We start from the raw sequence: 18,341 nt of genomic DNA on the forward strand, positions 1-18,341 counted from the left end.
GCTCCATCAGGAGAGGGGTGGTCAGCAGGGATAGGGAGGTGATTGTCCCTCTCTACTTGGCTCTTGTGAGGCCCCATCTGTTGTACTGTGTCCAGGTGTGGAGCCCTCAGTACAAAAAAGACATGGAGATTTTGGAAAGGGTCCAGAGGAGGGCCACAAAGATGATCAGGGGGCTGGAGCACCTCCCCTATGAGGACAGGCTGAGGGAGTTGGGTTTGTTCAGCCTAGAGAAAAGAAGGTTGCGGCGTGACCTCATTGCAGCCTTTCAATACCTGACAGGAACCTATACCCAGGAGAGGAGTAAACTCTTCCAAAGGGCTGACAATAGCAGGACATGGGGAAATGGTTTTAAGTTGAAAGAGGGAAGATTTAGGTTGGATGTTAGGGGGAAGTTCTTCACTAGGAGAGTGGTTAGGCCCTGGAACAGGCTGCCCAGGGAGGTTGTGGATGCCCCGTCCTTGGAGGTGTTCAAGACCAGGTTGGACGGGGCCCTGGGCAACCTGATCTAGTAAAGGTGTATGTTTGGTGGCCCTGCCAGGCAGGGGGGTTGGAACTACATGATCCTTGAGGTCCCTTCCAACCCGGGTCATTCTGTGATTCAGTGCTCCATCAAAGCACATGTAGCACAGCACTGTACATGCTCACACTGCTCCGGAACTGCACGGGCTGTGCTGTCCATACTGGGATGTGCTCTTTGCCCACTCTTTTCCTGCAGAACTGCTGTCTGTGCAATCACTTCCATTTTTATCACTTCATGCTGTACTTGCCAAGTATGGGATTTTACCTTTGTCTCGAGTTACCCCCTTTCTGTTTCATTCCCCCCACCCCTCGCTGTTTCTCCAGCTTGTCATGAGCACTTTGACTTCTAATCCTTCCCTACAGCGCATTTACAGCCCTTCCAGCGTGGTATCAGCTGTGAATTTAATCAGTTCCCTTTCTTGTTCTGTCATCCAAGCCACAAACAGAAGGGCTGGATGCAACCTAACCGCAGACAGGCTTGTGCACGCAGGGCAGACCTCCTCCTGCTGGGAGCACACAGCTCCCAGGAGCAGAGCTCCCACCACCCCTGTACCTCAGAGCAGAGGCCTTTACCCTGAGCTTGCACACACCATTACATGTGGGACAGTATTTGAAGTGAAGATTTACATCTACTACTTCTCTGCGTGCAAAGATTGTTGTTCTCTTACAGAGGGAAAACTGAAAGTTGCAGATATCTCTTATTTCATTCCCTTCTCAGCAGGATGGGCTTCCTCCAAGTAGGTGTTTCACCATAGACTTAGAGGTATCTTCTAATTAAAGGAAAGGTTAGAAATAAAGCGTGGTTTGTGGCTGGGTTACCCCTCTTCTTTGTGAATCACAGTGAGTGGACCAGGGCCTGAACACTGCAGTGTTTTGGGGGTAGTTTGTGGTAACAGTGCAGTATCAGATGCAGGAAACAAAAACATGCATTTTTCCATAGGGTAAATGCTCTTGTGATCAAGTGGTTCCCCGCCTTTTTAGCCAAACTTATTCTACTGGGTTGATCTTGTAAGCATAGCTTAGAGTCTGGGAGACTGACGAAGTTGAACAGTGTGTGTTAATTATATCCACTGTTGTTGTCTCGGTGAAAACACGAGGTCCTAAATCCTATTTACATTCTGAAGGTTCTGAGGTTGCAGGTCCCCCAGCTGACCTTACCATCTCTCGGTTCCATGCAGCTTTCCTAAGCCTGGGTGCGTATTTCAGTTCTCCCGTGGAGCATGTTTGTTGAGCTCAGCCAGTCGGGGATTAGCAACACAACGGTTTCCTTACCTTGCTTAAAATCATTCTGACATTTCAGTGTAAGTCATTAAGACTGTTTTTTCTTTTTCTTTTTTATTTTCCCCAAGCTGAGTGGAGGAACCCAAACGCCAAACCCAGAGTTTCCCACATGCTGTGGGATTTGGGGATCTCTGTAGAGATTCAGAGTCATTCTGCTGGCTCTGATTTCAGCCCAGCAGTACAAGTGACCCCGGCATCTCCAAAGCTGCATGTTTTGTTTAGAAAAACAGAGAACTGGTACGAGGCAAAACACACGATGGGAATACATTTTACCAGCTCCACTGTGTGCATTAATAAGCAAGACTGAGATTGCCACCTGCTTATAGGAAGGTTTTCAGCTCACGGGGCATGGAGCTTTGATAGCATTCATTCCATTAGCTGTAATGAGGAATGCTGGTGCAGCCCTCCCCCAGGAAGATGGTCCCATTTGTACAAGAAGAGGCTCCTGCTGGGCTGCTTTATGAACGCGGAGGCCTTCAGCCCTGATTAAATTGGGTAACCAGCTGTTTTCCAGAGCAGACGGAGAAATCCTTGGATCGGTGCTGTTCCTCTTTTCGGTGTTAGGATGCTTGTAATAAATGAATGAGAACACGGTGTATATTTCACTGTGGCCTTGCTGAAGGGAAAGCAGTCCTTCAGCTGCATTAGAAACTGCTCTAACGGGCACAAGAAAGAAAAGCAAAAAGGTAAAGAACAATTTTCTCCGAAGCTGGTTCTTTCTCTCCTTTGTTTTACTTTCCACCTCCAGCTTCCAGGGTTCCCTCCCATGAGCTGTCATCTGTTGTGTCACTGGCAGGGCTTTATTCTCAGAGCCTGCAGATGTTATTAAAACTGAGGATTATAAGGTTATGAAGTGTGTTGCAGAAGCCGGAGACAGATTAGATGTTTTTTATTAGAGGATTACCAAACTTTGTTAACGGGGCTGAGCATGAACAACTCTGCAGGAAGTTCTGCTGTGCTGGTTATGGAACATCTGATCCTAAACAGCTCCAGAGCTGTCCCTTAGCCAGGCCCCAGGCCCCGGCCGTGCTTTGTGCTCGTGGTGTGTGGAGCTGGGCTATGTATAAGGTATGTGCTTCAATATTAGTTTTAAATATACTGAAAATATCTAACCCTTCTTGTAGCTTGCTATAACTTGCATGTCCTTATGTGGTTCTAGGCCATCAAAGAAATGTGCTTCTTGTAAGGCATGAAGTTATAATGATCATGCAACTGATAATCCTAATGTCTATGTGCTGTGTGTTTTGGGAGTGAGGGAGGGGCTGGCCCAAGTCAGGGAAGCCAAAAATCTTATCACTGTATGGCAGCAACAGCCCGACTCCTGCATTACCAGCACAGTTCTGAGCACAGACCCAAAACACAGCGCCATATGGGCTGCTATGGAGAAAAGCAACTCCGTCCCAGCCAGGCCCAGTACACCTGCAAAGCTGGATACTCACACAGACCTGTCCTGGAAAGGAAGAGAAAACAGATTGTTAAGTCGCAGCTAATGCAGTTTGCAATTCCAAGAGGGAAGAGGAAAGCACTGAATAAGGACCTTGTGTTGTACTTCCACATGCACCTTCCCTTCTGCCACAGGGCTGAATTACTGCTGCTGTGATAATAAAGTCCGTTTGATTTGTCTGAGCAGACCCGTAATCGCTTAATAAATCACTCCAAAAGTTATTTGGTAAAGTGGGAAATTATTAACTGGCTGGAGCAACAGCGAGCAACAGCTGCTGGGTACCAGAAACTGGACTGGGAGAACTGGCCCAAGGCACCAGTGCTCGGTGCCAGAACAGTGATTTTTATAAGTGTTCAAGTAATTCACTTTTTGTATCATCAGGGAAAAGGGAAACATTGGGGGTCCATCAATTTTAAGGTGTAATTAGTGGCAGAAATGAATGCTTGGTATTTATATGAATGTCTATGTATTTTAAAAGCTGTCACACTAGAAGCCTTTATATAAGATAGAATAGAGGACGTACATCATACCTAAGTGCGTAGTTCACGTTCCTTATTACAGCAATGTATTCTTAGTTTTCAGACAATAACAGAGAATCCATGCTCTGAATTTTTTTTGTTTTGGCTTGCCTACTTAGTTGGATAATTGCTACATATGGTTTCATCAAAGAATGTTGTCACATCACAACAGGAAATGGTCCTGACATTAAAAGGCCGATTTGGATTCTGGATGTATTTTAGCCAGTGTCTCTTTTTAATTGTATTTGATGTGGAATAAGCCACCTAACCCCCTGCCACTTCCAGTTCGCCCTTCTTCAGTGACGCTAACGATGACTCACTTCCTCACGGGGGTATTTTGGGGCTTAGTTGAAGCCCGAGAAGTTGATTCTGACCCTGAGAAAATTGATGTCAGAAATTGCAGTATTGGAATACTGATCTTTCAAGGCTCAGATAAATAATTGTCCACAAATGAAAAGCTATTTTCTCTGCATTTTTTTGGCCCCCTCTGTAATATTCCTTGAATCAGTAGAGTCCCAACTTAATACAGACAACAGAGGAGACAGTGGGCACTGCTTGCTTAAATAAACAAGAGCCAGAGCCCAAATTATTAGTAAATACCAAGGCTTCATTTAGGTTGAATAACGCTGCAATCCAACAAATAAATGAGCCATCAAGTTTGAATTTATGTAGCATACGAAACACATTAAAGCCATCTGACCATGACAAAGGCCTTTTCTGCTGTGAATAATGAGGCCAACACATTATAATATCCTTGAGATGAGACATTAAACCCAAGGTCCTTTCAGTTTGGTGTCTGTCCAGGTGGAAGGTAAAGGCTCCATGGCATTTCACTGAAAACAGAAAATCTTCAGTCTCTGGTAACGATACTTTCCCTGTTAAAAAATAAATAAATAAAAAGATTAGAATAGCCAATGCAATATATGAGATCAATATCATCAAGCTAAAGGCAAACTACCTGTCCTGTGGTCTTTTGATTGTTTGTTTGTTTGTATTTCATATGTAGGGTCAATGGGGAAAGTTCTCTTTCTTTAGTGGGAGTAGTTTAACATTCCTGGGATCAACGTTGGTCTTGGAAAGTCCTTTTGGATCCTGAGATTGTAAAGGATAGGAAAATACTTAATTTTCACCATTAGCATTAGGAAGAACATGTCCATATAATGCATATTTGCATGTGTCTATGCACATAACTAGATATATAACCTGTAACTTCTGAGAGGAAATGGTTGGGAGACAAGCTGCGAGTAATGATGCTGGGCAGTGTTTCTTACCACAGTGTGTATGTGTGTGATTCACGTGAGGAAGTCAGCCCCAGATTTCAGATTCTTTTGAACAGTCCCAGTGATGTTGTGTCACTTGAGATCCTTTAGATATTTTAGCTATTATATTGATAGAGCCTTAAATTGATGTGAGCCTCTGAACTTTTATCTATGTGAAAACCAGGTTCTTGTTCACTGAGCACGACTTATTTGCGTAGTTTCACACCAAATTTTCTCAGTGTTAGTCTCTCTTAATGGCATGGCACAAGGTCATATGAAAGGTAAATTTCTGAATACTCTCATAGGTGTGAATCTATTATCGTACTGTCATCAAGCTGTTGAACTCGCTCATTTGAATTTAAAGGAAATAAAGAAAGAATGAGAGAAGAAGCCCCTTAAAATAAGTATAAGAATCATGCTGGAGCTGAAACCCCATACAGCAGAGATGATGAAGCCTTCCATGAGGAACTGACTGATGAATCAGGGCGTCTTTCAATTGTCTGAATAATGAGCCCGCTCTTCCCTCTTGCTGAGAAACATATGGGATGTGAGGAAACCAGCTGGAAACCCAGCCACAGCTCTCGTTCAGCATCCCCTGTGCTAGAGGCAGGAAGGTGGTACCTTATGAGAAAGGATGGTTTGAGGGAAACCTGGGTATTCAGTCAAAGCAAATCCAGTCCTAGTGAGTCTTTTACCTCTTGATGTTTGTTCCTCTCGTATCAGTTATCAATGGGAATGCCAGAGGAAGCTGAGTCGCTCATCCAACAGTGATTAATGCTGGCTGGTCTAAGGAAGTCAGTTCTACTTTTTTGTTTGGGTGAGTGTCATCCTGGAACTCCTGACCTTGTGGAAATGCCCCACCAGTCGTATCTTTTAGATCCTCCTGTTTGAGAAAGGCATTTTCCAAGAGAGGAGGGGAGATATGAGGGCAATATCTCACTGTGACACACCTTAGTATTGATTTTGTTGATCTCCGTTTCATTCCTCTCAACATCAGTAATTTCACTGTCAGTTCAGAGCTCCGTGTGCAGAGCCCCTGCCATCCTCAGCATCAACCTTGGCTTCCTGTAGGATGCTGCTCACATCTTGCTCTGAAATCAAGGCAAGCTTGAACATCTCTGCTCTGCACTGGTGGCTACTGCATAAGTGAGCCTCAAAAGCAGCAGAGGTGGTCTTTAAAGCAACCAGGAGAGATTTCTCTTTGCTGAGGACCTCCCTTAGGTAAATGCAGAAATGAAGTTGTCCTTTCAAATGTATCTTGCTGACCTCTAAAAACAAGTTCAATGATCTGAAGATTGTCTAAGCTTTCACACAGTCTGATTTTCCAGCATTGTGTAACCTACCTATATTACTTTCCTATGTGGTGTGAGTCTATAGCTTAAGGTACATGTTTAGAATGTGTGGGAATGGCAAAAAGCTGCACCAGGTGAGGTGGTGGTTGTCTGGACATCAGGCTGGACATCAGGACAAACTTGTCATGAGCGTGACCAAATGCTGGAATGGTTTTCCTAGAGAAACATTCCTGTCAGCCTTTGAGAGGCATTCAGGTAATGCCCTCAATAACATGCTTTATCTCTTGCTTAGCTCAGAAGTGGAAATGTAGTTGGACTTGATCTTTGTAGGCCCCTTCCAACTTTTCTCTTCCTTTCCTCCCTTCCCGGTATTCAACAGATAAGTTTGTAAAGTTGCTGATTCCCAACCTTCCTAATTTGCTTCTTCAAGTTCAGTCCCACAAAATGGAGGCCAGCTGCCCACACCACAGTCTGTGATATAAAGTTGGAGCATTTGGACTCCATCCAGCAGAGGGTGTTGACAGATATTTGCCCAAAAAGCAATTAACTTCAATGTGTTTGAAAAGACAAAATAATCCAATAGTGACTCATCACCTCCCCAAAGTGTTTGTATTGGAAACAGGTTGTTGTTTATTGCAAATATTTTTTTTTTTCTTTTGGGGAAAAAAAGAGAACTTGCAAAATATTTTACCATATAACAAAGACAGCAATATGTAGAAGTAATTAGCGGGGACATTTGAAGGGAAAAAAGGGTCGCACCATTAGCCCCTACTAAAATGCATTGGAGTTGATGAATTATTTTAATGGGACAGAATGACAAAAAAGGGACTGTTTCACCTAAGCAGGGACAGCTGGTCCCCATGACAAGGATACATTGCTGTCTTGTTGAGCCTGCCAGCCAGTAAGGCTGAAATAATAGCACTGAGAGAGGTGTGAACATTCCCCCGCTCACCTTAATTGAGAGCTAATATGAAGTCTAATTATGAACACTTTGTGTTAACTGCTTCACGTCTGAAGACAGCTACCTGATCAACACCACTCCATCATGAGCGGGGAAGGTCTGCTTTGATTTTCTGGACAGTTACACATCCCGATATTGTGATGTGGGCTGTGTCAAACCACATCCTGCAAGCAGCTTTCACCAATGATGGCACTGGTACAGGTTGCCCAGATGCTCCATCCCTGGAGACACTCGAGGTCAGGCTGGATGGGTCACTGAGCACCTGATCAAGTTGTAGGTGTCCCTGTTCACTGCAGGGCAGATGGATTAGATGACCTTTAAGGGTCCCTGCCAGATCAAACGATTCTCTGCTTTTATTTCTGTTACTGGGAAAGGGGATCTTTGGACAGAGTGTAGACCTGGGGACATGCTTCCCAATGGCAGTTTCTCCCTCCCTACAGGTTGCGGGGCCAGGTGGCAGCCCCAGGGTGAGCTGCATCTGTACAGCATCCCCCTTGCTGTGGAAAGCATCAGCCCCAGAGCCCTGAGGATCTGGGCTCACCCCATCCTGTGCCCACTGAAACAGCTGCCAGGATTCAGAGCCAGACAGGTGGGATTAGAGGATTTAGGTGACTAATTACAGAATTTACTTCCATACAAAATGTTTGTGTGAAAAGGGAGAGAGAGGAGGATTAACTTAATTGGAGAAATCTCTGGCAGGTATTTGAAAGGTGGTTGTAAAATGATTGTTTAATCTTGCATCTCACCTGCTTCTGAGAACAAAAATGCTTGAATTGAAAAATACCAACTGGATGGGGACTGGATGGCTGGGGGACTGAGAACGAAGCTCCAAGGCATCCGGTTTTTGTAAGCCACATAATGGAGGCTTGTGAGGAGTGAAGGCAGCCAGATTTTGCTGGCCTTTATAGACTGTGTTAAATCAGAGCAGAGACAATAGTCCAGACCCAAAAGAAGCGTGGACCAGATCCTTCTTCTGCTTATAACTGTGGTCCAAGACTAAGGCACCACATGGCAAATCCTCAGCACTATGTTTTGCAGTGCTATCCCCACAGCTGCAGGTCATTCACTGCCGTTATCTGTGAGCTCTCATCAGAAAATAAAGGAAAAACCTGTGTGGGAGAGAGGAGAGGGGAAAGGAGTCAGGAGAACAAGCTGAGACAAACAAAAGGACAAACATAAACAGAGAATCCACACCAGTAACAAAGCCCTTGGCCCCTCTGATCAGAGCAGCTTTGATCAATGCATCTGTTCTCAGCAGCACCTTATTTCAGAAGGCAGCTTAAAGCTTTCTAACAAATAAAGGATTGCTCTGTGGTTTCTTTCCAAGGCTCAAATTCAACTTTCTAGAGTAAGATGAAAAGCTAATTTTCTTGAAGTTTAACATATTTGTGTAAGCATGTCAGGTGAAATAAATGACATTGATATTCAGTGTGTATATAGGTGGCACCAGCTCCCAAAACTCTATCTCTTTTTCATCTTACTGGAACATTAACTTATGCTCCTGAGGGCTATGCAGCATGCAGAGTGAGAGTGCAGACTTAAAGATAATTTATCATAGCTCTCTCCTGTGTATCACTCTCTCTCTCTGAACTTTTCCATATCAGAATAAAGAATAGAGGAAGTTTGCCTCTGCTTTAGCTGCTTCAGTGCCATTGTATCACAGAACAGCCCAGGCTGGAAGGGACCACAGGGGTTGTGAATCTCCAGCCCCACACCACAGGCAGGGCCACCACCTCCCCATTTAATACCAGACCAGGCTGCTGAGGGCCACATCCAACCTGGCCTTGAACACCTCCAGGGATGAGGTATCCACAACCTCTCTTGGGCAGCCTGTTCCAGCACCTCACCACTCTTACAGTAAAGAACTTCCCTCTGACACCAACATAAATCTTCCCTCCTTCAACTTAGAACCATGTCCCCTTGTCAGTTTAGAGTCCTATGCAACAGAAATGTTTGTATCCTCAGTGATGGTCTTGCACATTCACTTTACTGAGTGACAGGAGGCTTAACAATGAGTCTTTTGAATAACTATAGGAACAGTAAAATATATTGAGCTGTAGTTAGGGTAGAATGGGGGGAAAGAAGGAAGGAATTCCATGGGAAATCCTGTTATCCTGGCCTGTAGAGCTGGTGGCAGAGAAGGCCCAGGAGAAGCACTCTGCTCCAACTAACCCTCAGCAGCAGCTCTGGAAGCACTTGGAGCAGCTTTTGTTGTGTATTTACAGCCTGACCATTGGGACAGAGGTGCACTTCTACCAAAGGAGCGCTGTGAATAAGCGCAACAATTAATATGAGAATAGAAATCTAATTTTAATAACAGTCCGGAGCTTGTAGCGCTGGTACCCAATTTCCCTTCTTCACACTGATATTGATGAATTACACTGCATGAATTACTTAAGCTTTTAATTTTTCTTTCAAGCAAAGCTCAGTTTTGCAATTCACATTTTGCAGAATGGGAATCTGAAGCCACACAAAGGTTACACAATGTTTTTTCTTCCTGATCCATTCTCAGTATTTTTAAAGAAACATCTGCTGAGTTTTGCACCACAGTACTGAGCTGCTGTTCCTGTTTTTGCATAGGAATACCGATGTGTTAGCTAATACTGCTGGCAGGGACCAGCATTAGAGATGTTTGGAGATGGCAGATTACAGAGTAGTCTGAAATATAATATATCCTCCTCAATATTTTTCCTGTTCTTGTTTATTAGTACGTGATGTGAAAGGCAGAAAGCAATGAGTGAAGATGCACAGCCCTCAAAGAGATGTGATCCAGGCTGCAGCACTTCCCCTGCATATCAAGACCCAGATTCATTTGTCTTAAACTGTGTCTATAAGAAAAAGAGATTGGATCTTGTCATAGAAACACGCCTTGCAAATTTGCTTCCAAGGCCTTTGCCTCCACCCATCTCAGAAGCAAACAATATGAAAGCCAGCAAAATGTGTGCTCACACCGGCTGTGAGTTCTGAAGAGAAATGTGACTGCCACAATAGATGGTATCAGACAGTCCCATGCAATATATGGGCAAAAATAGGCTCTACAAAGAAAAACCTGCAAAACGTAAACTGGAAGGAGCTATGTGAGATGATATCACATTATGTAGTGATTATGGTTCCAGTAATATGTGGTAAAATAAAATGTGGAAAACACAAGCTCCATGGCTGGCTCAAGATGTCGGGTACTGGTTGCAGAAGGCTTTAAGAATATTCTTAGCAATGTCTGCTGCTCTATTTGTCCTTTTCTTGCAATTCCTCTCATATGCTACAGCCCACAGAACACTAAGTAGTTTGGCTTGTAGCCTGGCTTAGGACAGCCTTTCCTATGCACTAGTGGTCAAGAGGTTTTCAGCATTTAAGAGAAGGTGATTGCAGGAACCACAATATAATGAGACTTGCAAAAAGAGTTGTCCAGTGAAGCTGTGGGTGCCGCATCCCTGGAAACGTTCTGTGCCAGATTGGTTGGGCCCTGGGCAGCCTGATCTAGTGGAAGGTGTCTCAGATGATGGCAGGGTTTGGAACTGAAATGGAAATCTTTAAGGTCCCCTCCAGCCCGAGTCATTTTGCAGTTCCATAATTCTAAGAAAAGTAATGCCAGCTGTCAGTACTGGTTGTTCTACACAACATACACGCCATGTCATAATCGTGTTGGAACGGAATAAATTGGTTGTTCCTAAATCCTTGAAGCACAAAATCCTGTGTCTGCTCTATAGGTTACCTATGGAAAAATCTAGACTGTAGTTAGAACCATGCTGTGCAGGGATGACCTCAACAGGGGAAAGAAATATCATTGGATGCTTCAAAAAATAAAATAAAATAATAAGAAATAGCTGAGTGAAAAACCTCAGGGGACAATTCCAGGAACTGTAAGATTAGCCTGAGGTGTAAGGCTGCCATGGGTTTCTTCCTTTGCGCTGGAGATAAATACGTAGTGGTTTGGGTTTATTAGCGCTACTGGCCAGAATTGCTTTGTTTGTAAAGACAATTAAAAATGGGTAATCTCAAGTGCACTGTCAGAAAGCGCTTGCAGTAAGAAATACTGAGTTGTAAGCTGATAGTCCTGTGTTTAAATATTTATCAGAAGAACACGATAACATGTACTCTCCTCCAAGGGGAGAATAACCAATGGTTCTGTTGAAGACAATATTGACATGGTTAAAATAATGCTTTAAATAAGAAGCTGAGGAATTTGGTACCCGTGCATTCAGAGCTGTCACCTGCAGGATATGTTGCTCAACAAAAAGGTTATTACCAAACAGCCTGACTGTGTAAGCATGGAAATTAAAAATAAGGAATTGCAGATTCTTTCAAACACAAGAAGTGAGCATCCATAAAACACATTATTTTGAAGAATAAGCCCATCTATGCTGTGGCAAAATAATGTGCATATAAATATGGAGAGTAAATGTAGACAAAAAAGCTTTTTTCTTTTGGAGTTGTTATGGTTTTTAGACCAGAACGCAGTAACAAATTAAAGAGGATATGCCCTCAAAGAGGAAAAGGCATTTGGACACTAAATCCCAGAATCAGAAGGTCATGGAAAAGACTGACATCTTTAACAAGGAAGGGCTGAGAAGAACAACACACAGATAAGAACTCATAAGATGTTTTGCATCAATATATAGGTAGAACAAACCAACAAACAAGGAAACCAGCTGCCAAGCATTAGTCATTTATCTAGTCTGCCTAAAGAGCACTGACTGACGCCCCTTAGCTTAGAGCTGTGGCTCTTGTTTAGCTAGAGAATCAGTAGTCACTAGTTCTTGATACTGCAATGAATGAAAGCAGTACAAATTGCTAACATACCCACCACAAAGAAATGTAACCAAATACACCTTCTGTTCTCTAACACACGTACAAGTTTACAACTATGCACAGATACTAGTGTGTTTATGTACGCTCAGCAGGCTTATGAGGCAAGAGAGGGGAGAAGGGAAGGGTACTAAAGGTCCACCAGGGATGTTAGTTTTTGTTGTCATCTCCTTTGTCATAAGCAAATTATATTTGTTTATATTCAGGTATCTGGATGGCCTGGAATTAACCACTTAAGCTTGCTTTAACCATAGGTACATAAAAGTTGTTGCTTTCCATGATAAAACTGGAGTAAGCAAGCGAGGGGAGCTCAAGAAAGAAATAGACTTCATTCTGTGGTCTTGCCCAGCTTCCTCAGCCTTGCTTTCTGGCTTCTTATGAGCTACTGTGATGACCAAACTGGGAACCAGGTGTTCAGCATCTCTCTGCACAGGACTGTGGTTGCAAGGAAGGCAGTATCTCTCCAAGACAGCATCTGAAGCCAGATTCTGTTCCACCAAGAAACCGTGAGAGTCATTGACTTGGTAGGTCCATCAGAAATATGTATTTATCTATTTATTTATCATTAAAGTAGGAGATAGGAATATTCATGCACACAATCTTTTTTTCATTGCTCCCCTCTACATCTCCTATAACATCAACTGGGATCAGAATTTTGTAGGCTGGTTTCTGAGGAGCTCTATTTGTAATGCTGGGGTGATTTGAGAATGATAACCAGCAGCCGTAGAAAGCAAAACCCAGGTGTTGGAATGTGAATGCACTCATCAGTATGCTCTTTCATGCTAATGGTGACAAGTGAGTTATATATCTATGTATACAGAGCCCCCTTTGAGTACTGTCTTGGGACAAGTTAAGTTCATATCAGCTACTGCCTAAAGTAAAAGTGGCAAATATATTATTGAGATGTAATGAAGGCAGCATTGCATGTGATGTACGTGTACACCTTTAGAGCATTCTTGCTATAGATGCTTCTCTCTTATAGGCATTTGACCTCCAGGGTAACAACAATCCACAGCACCTGAAATTGGGCCCAGATTTTCTAAGTGCAGGTGGCAGCTCGAAACCCCATGGAGACTGCTTAGATGAAGACAGAGTACTGGCTACTAAGGAAGAGGTCAAGTGAAACCTCTTCTCCCTTCAGTGTAAAGCAGGTTTGTCCCAGAGGCTTTCAACCAGAATGGCCACAGCTCTAAAGTTGAGAGCATTTCCATCAAGCCTATGTACAGAATGAAATCTTGCAGGTACTAGCTAAGTCAATTATCTAGAAGCCATCTAGAGGTATATAAACAGACAGAGTGAAATTCAATGGAGAACTGACCAAGGAGACAGTCGCTCATTCCCGCTTACATGCAAGGGTTCTGATCCTCTAGTTCTGCACAGGTAAGATCATCACCCCACTGACTCCTATGCCACCTGAAATAAGTTATCATTTTGCATCACAAGAAAGACAGAATAGGTTATCTGCTCCCATGGCTTGCACTCAGCATGAAGCAGTGATCTACAGCATGTACTAAAGCAGTGGTGGCTGAAATGAATACATCAGCCCATGCACTGCAGCCCCTAAGAGCAGACACAAGGTCTGTTCTGCCATTGCTGCTGATCTCCAGGAGAGAGGCAGGATGGGTGCAGGAAGGTCTTCAGCTGCTGGACTGCAAACAGCAGCCCCGTATGTGAGGAAAATTAAATTTGCTGCTGTTTGAAGTGTGGCCTATAAAAGGCAGCACAGAAAGTCCTGATTTCCCCCAAATGGGATCCCTCTCCCCTGGGCACAGTTATGTAATACAGTATCACAAAATACTCACGGTTACATTAGCCAGGTAGGTCTCAGGAGACAACAACAAGACTGAAAAATATTGTTTTGCAGACATGGAAACAGTTCCTTTAACTGACAGTGCACTGCGGCTTTTTCCATGGATAATTGTCACTGACATTAGATGAACTAGATAAGGACAGAGGCTGTGTAAAAAGAGTACATCCTTTGGTACAACATTCATGCTACTCCCCCCTAGTCTTCAGAAAGGCTTATCTATTAATTTAAACAGGGTAGGAGAGGCTCTCTTTGCTGACCTATACTGTATAAAGTAAAATACGGCTGCTAAAACGGGATGGCTGACTTTGCTATAAAGGTCCGAGATTCTCTTTTCCTTTACCTGATAAATGAGTGTCATCAGAATTACTGTGCTCTCCTGAAGCAATTAGTCATTATTGGATGATGAAAAGTATTTATCAAAACTTCAGGCGTGGTGCGATTGATCTTCATTTGAGCTGGAAGGGTTTCCTTGCTGGGTTTTGGAGAAGGAATCCATCAGTGGCACAGCCATCAGACAGAAGGTGGCAGGAATATCCTTGTCAGAGAGATATATGACTATGCAGAAATTCAGAAAGGTGCCAAAATCGCAGCTCAGCAGCAGAAGTGGCTGCTATCACCTGGCAAAGCCAGCAGGGTCCCAAGCGGGAGATGGAAAGAGTAGTTAACCAAACTACCTGAATGGGAAAGGCCGCCTCAAGACACGCACAGAGGAATTTTGACTGAAGATTTACACAGCTGTGGAATCCTGATGTCCTCTGGGTACGGTGCACTGCCTGGAGACCTCCTTGGGAAAAGCTCATCAGCATTTGCAGCCTTAAAAACCTACCAAAGAGCTATTCCAACATGATGCGTTCAATTGACTTTGTTCAGAAATCCCAGCTTTAAGATACGTCACCTGGATCAAAGAATTCTAAGACATCATTTAAAGCAGCTCTTACAGCACTGGGTTTTTGAGAAACAGATGTGGCTGAGAAGACATCAGGATGGCAGGTCTTGGCCTTGTAAAATGCCTTTAGCACCAGATAAACCAGTTGTCAGGTTTTAGAACACTTAAACTTCAAAGTTTCACAGAATCACAGAATTGTAGGGGTTGGAAGGGACCTCTAGAGATCATCGAGTCCAATCCCCCTGCCAAAGCAGGCTCCCTACCCCACGTCACACAGGTAGGCATCCAGTCGGGTCTTGAACATCTCCAGAGAAGGAGACTCCACCACCCCCCTGGGCAGCCTTTTCCAGTGCTCCGTCACCCTCCATTTCCATGCGATCCAAATGGTTTGTGGATGAACATAGTGCAGAAGCTCTCCTTGTGCGTAAATCACTGTTTCTACGTGTGAAAGAGGTTAATGTTTACTCAGGAGAGGCAGCCTTACTCCTTGAGACACCAGTTTCCTCATGCGACTCAGTAATTCACATACAAATAAATTGGATGTGAAGCTGAACTTGAAACACAGACAAGTCAGTGGGAGTTGTATTTGCTATTGACTTACTTCCCAGAGCAGATACAGAAGCAGCAAAGCATTATATACCAACTCATTCGGACCCCTAAATAAGCAGGCAGGCAAGATTTGTTTTGCTGTTGTTGTTTGTTTTCTAATGAATATTTATTTTCTTTCCTTTTTCTTCTTCTTCTTCTTCTTTTTTTTTTTTTAACCTAATTGGGGCCAATTTTTTACTGTTTTTATAGAAACAAGTATAAATTCAAACAATCCTACTGAACACAGTTGGGCGACTCTGGATTAACAGTGGCATAAATAAGAGCAGAATTTGACACAATGTCTCCAAATTAATAAACCTAAATGTTTTTCAACGGAATGGAATGGTTTGAATTTGATCAAGCAGATTTTGCTTTTAATCTGTGGAAGAAAAATGTGTTTCCTTGACCTGTAAAGCAAGTTATGCCAAATTTGATCATGAAACAATATTTATGCCTAATTTTTAAAGCACTAAAAACAACCGAAGTGGGAAATGCTGATGCACTACTGTAACTATGACTGTGGAAATGGAACTAATGTAATAACTAAAACAAATGGGCGTAATGAAAGAATAAACCCATGCCAGTTGGTAATGCCTTAAAATTACATGACTTTGAGCCTAACGAGTAGGAGGGGGAGTCAGGAGCTGCAGCACATGGCGGGACTCTTTGCTGACATTTGCAGAGCAATGCGTTGTACAGACCAAGAGCACGGCAATGTAATGACATCTGGAGCATGGTGTGAAGGAATGACACGGGTGTGCCTGCAAGTGGGTCAAATCCTGCATACTTCTACTGAGAGTGGGCTCGGAACATTGACATATTTCCCATTTGTTCTACTTGAAAAAGAAGAAGATCAGCTGAGGGCGTACATTCTTGGCAGACGGCACATGTGACGGAGTGCTGACTCTGCTTATCTCCAAAAATGGTAATAATTGTACAGCAAAGTCTAACTGGATAGATGCAGGGAGAAATGGCTTCCACCGAGAGTGGTTCTGTTCAGTTTTTTAAGTATCCTTTTAATGTTGTTAATAGATCTTTGTAAAAATAATGTATTTAAGGAGGCTTATCTTGAAAACGCTACTGGAATTATGACTAGCAAACATATGAATCATTGCTGTTCCATAGCACAATTAATTTCCATCGCTGTGTTTCTGACCTACTTACACAGACCGCAAACACTAATCTCAGTGGGTAATTAAAAGAGTGTAAATATCATTTGTCCAGTCCCCAATGATTTGTTTCAGAAATCCAATGAGCTCTCTACAGTAAACTTGCAGATAAGAAATCCTCAGTTACATATAGACTTTAATTATCATATAGTACTAATGATTCTTAATACTCAGTTTCATATTTTACACTTAGAATAATACAAACTGTATTTAACAGGTAATTAAATTTTTTCGCCCACAAATTTATTTCCCTGGCTGCAGCATTCTGATGCAATGAAATGTGGATACACGGAACAAAGCAGGCAGCTATATCTGTCTTTCATTTAATCTTGGATTAAATATGTGCAATATTCTTGTTGATGTAAATGACGTTTCCTTCAAAATTTACCCCTGGCCTTCTAAATACATGCGTATATTTCAGACGTGGACCAAAGTAATCAGTTTCACAGTCATAGCTGTTGTCATAGCTCAAGTGAGGGTCAAGACACAGACACTGAGCTGAGACAAGAGCAGCCAGTACGTGGTCATTGCTACCAGAGCCTTCTGAGAGAGAAAGCTGTTCAACTGCAAGTGGAAGAGAAGACTGAAATGGGGTTGCATGCAATGAAGCCACCCTTCAGCTGTGACATGCAGCACCTGAAGTAAAATAAAAACTTCTGTTGCTGAAATAATTCCTCAAATGTAGAAAAAAAAATGTTATAGTAATGGAAAAGTACTCCTTTACCACCGAGACAACACCAAACTTGGTAAACAATTGTGGTTTTGCTTTGGTTTGGTTTTGGAACTTCCTAATTAAACGAGCTTTGGGTAGAATGCGAGTACAATGAATTCCATCTGTAAAGGTCACATTTTACAAATATAAGCCAATTAACAAAGAAAAATGCTTTCTCAGCCTCTATGACTGCCTTGCAATACTGCAACAGCACTGGCATAGCAGTTTTTGTGTAATTAAACAGCCTTTGCAACAGCCTGCAGGACAGGAAATGCTGGTGACTGAGATGTGCCTACGCAGAGGGAGTCTTGAACAAGGGTTACTGCAGGGGTGTCCAACCTTTCGGCTTGGATGGGCTGCACTGAGTGAAGGGGAACTGTCAAGGGCCACATCTACAAAGGCTGCTCCAAAAGTATTGCCTCTTAACTATTTCTGTGAAAACAACTGATATAAGAGCACAATAACATTAATGACAGAGCAAACTCTCAGCTACAAAATACTCTTTTTTTCCATCACAGTCACTACCATTAGCCATATGTTTTCAACAGTGATGAACAACTGACTGCATGCTGCTCTTGTAACAATCTGTACCAGCAGGGTGACCCACTGTTGCTTCTACTGAAATGCACCACCACTGGCTCACTGCACTCACATCCACGTTTGGTCTCCACAAATATTTGGAGCTGATGAATGTTTTGGGTGCTATTTTTTCTGCACATCCATGTCAGACACCATTTTGTCAGACTTCTCTTCTGCTGCCATCTGTCACAAAGCAATAATGTCTAAGGGACCAGTGCTTAGAAGGTTCAACCTATGCTGCTACACCACCAACACCTGCCTCTGACAATGTGGGCCATCATCATAAAATAAGTGGCATTACTTTTGGAGCAGCCCTCATAGAATATATAACAAAATATATATAATTAACAACACTTATTTTTATATTTAATATTTTTATTAATACCAAAAAGAAGGTGTAGCAGAAATGTTAAATCGTGGCCTGAACCAGTGATGGAGCAGCTGGTGGGAAGGCAAGGCCAACCCAGAGGAACTCAGGTGCATGCAATGAACCTGAGTGACTGAAAGGGGTGGAGCA

This window comes from Coturnix japonica, chromosome 4 (assembly GCF_054131305.1).
Source record: "Coturnix japonica strain WE chromosome 4, WE-NBRP24, whole genome shotgun sequence".
NCBI classification, from domain to species: Eukaryota; Metazoa; Chordata; class Aves; order Galliformes; family Phasianidae; genus Coturnix; species Coturnix japonica.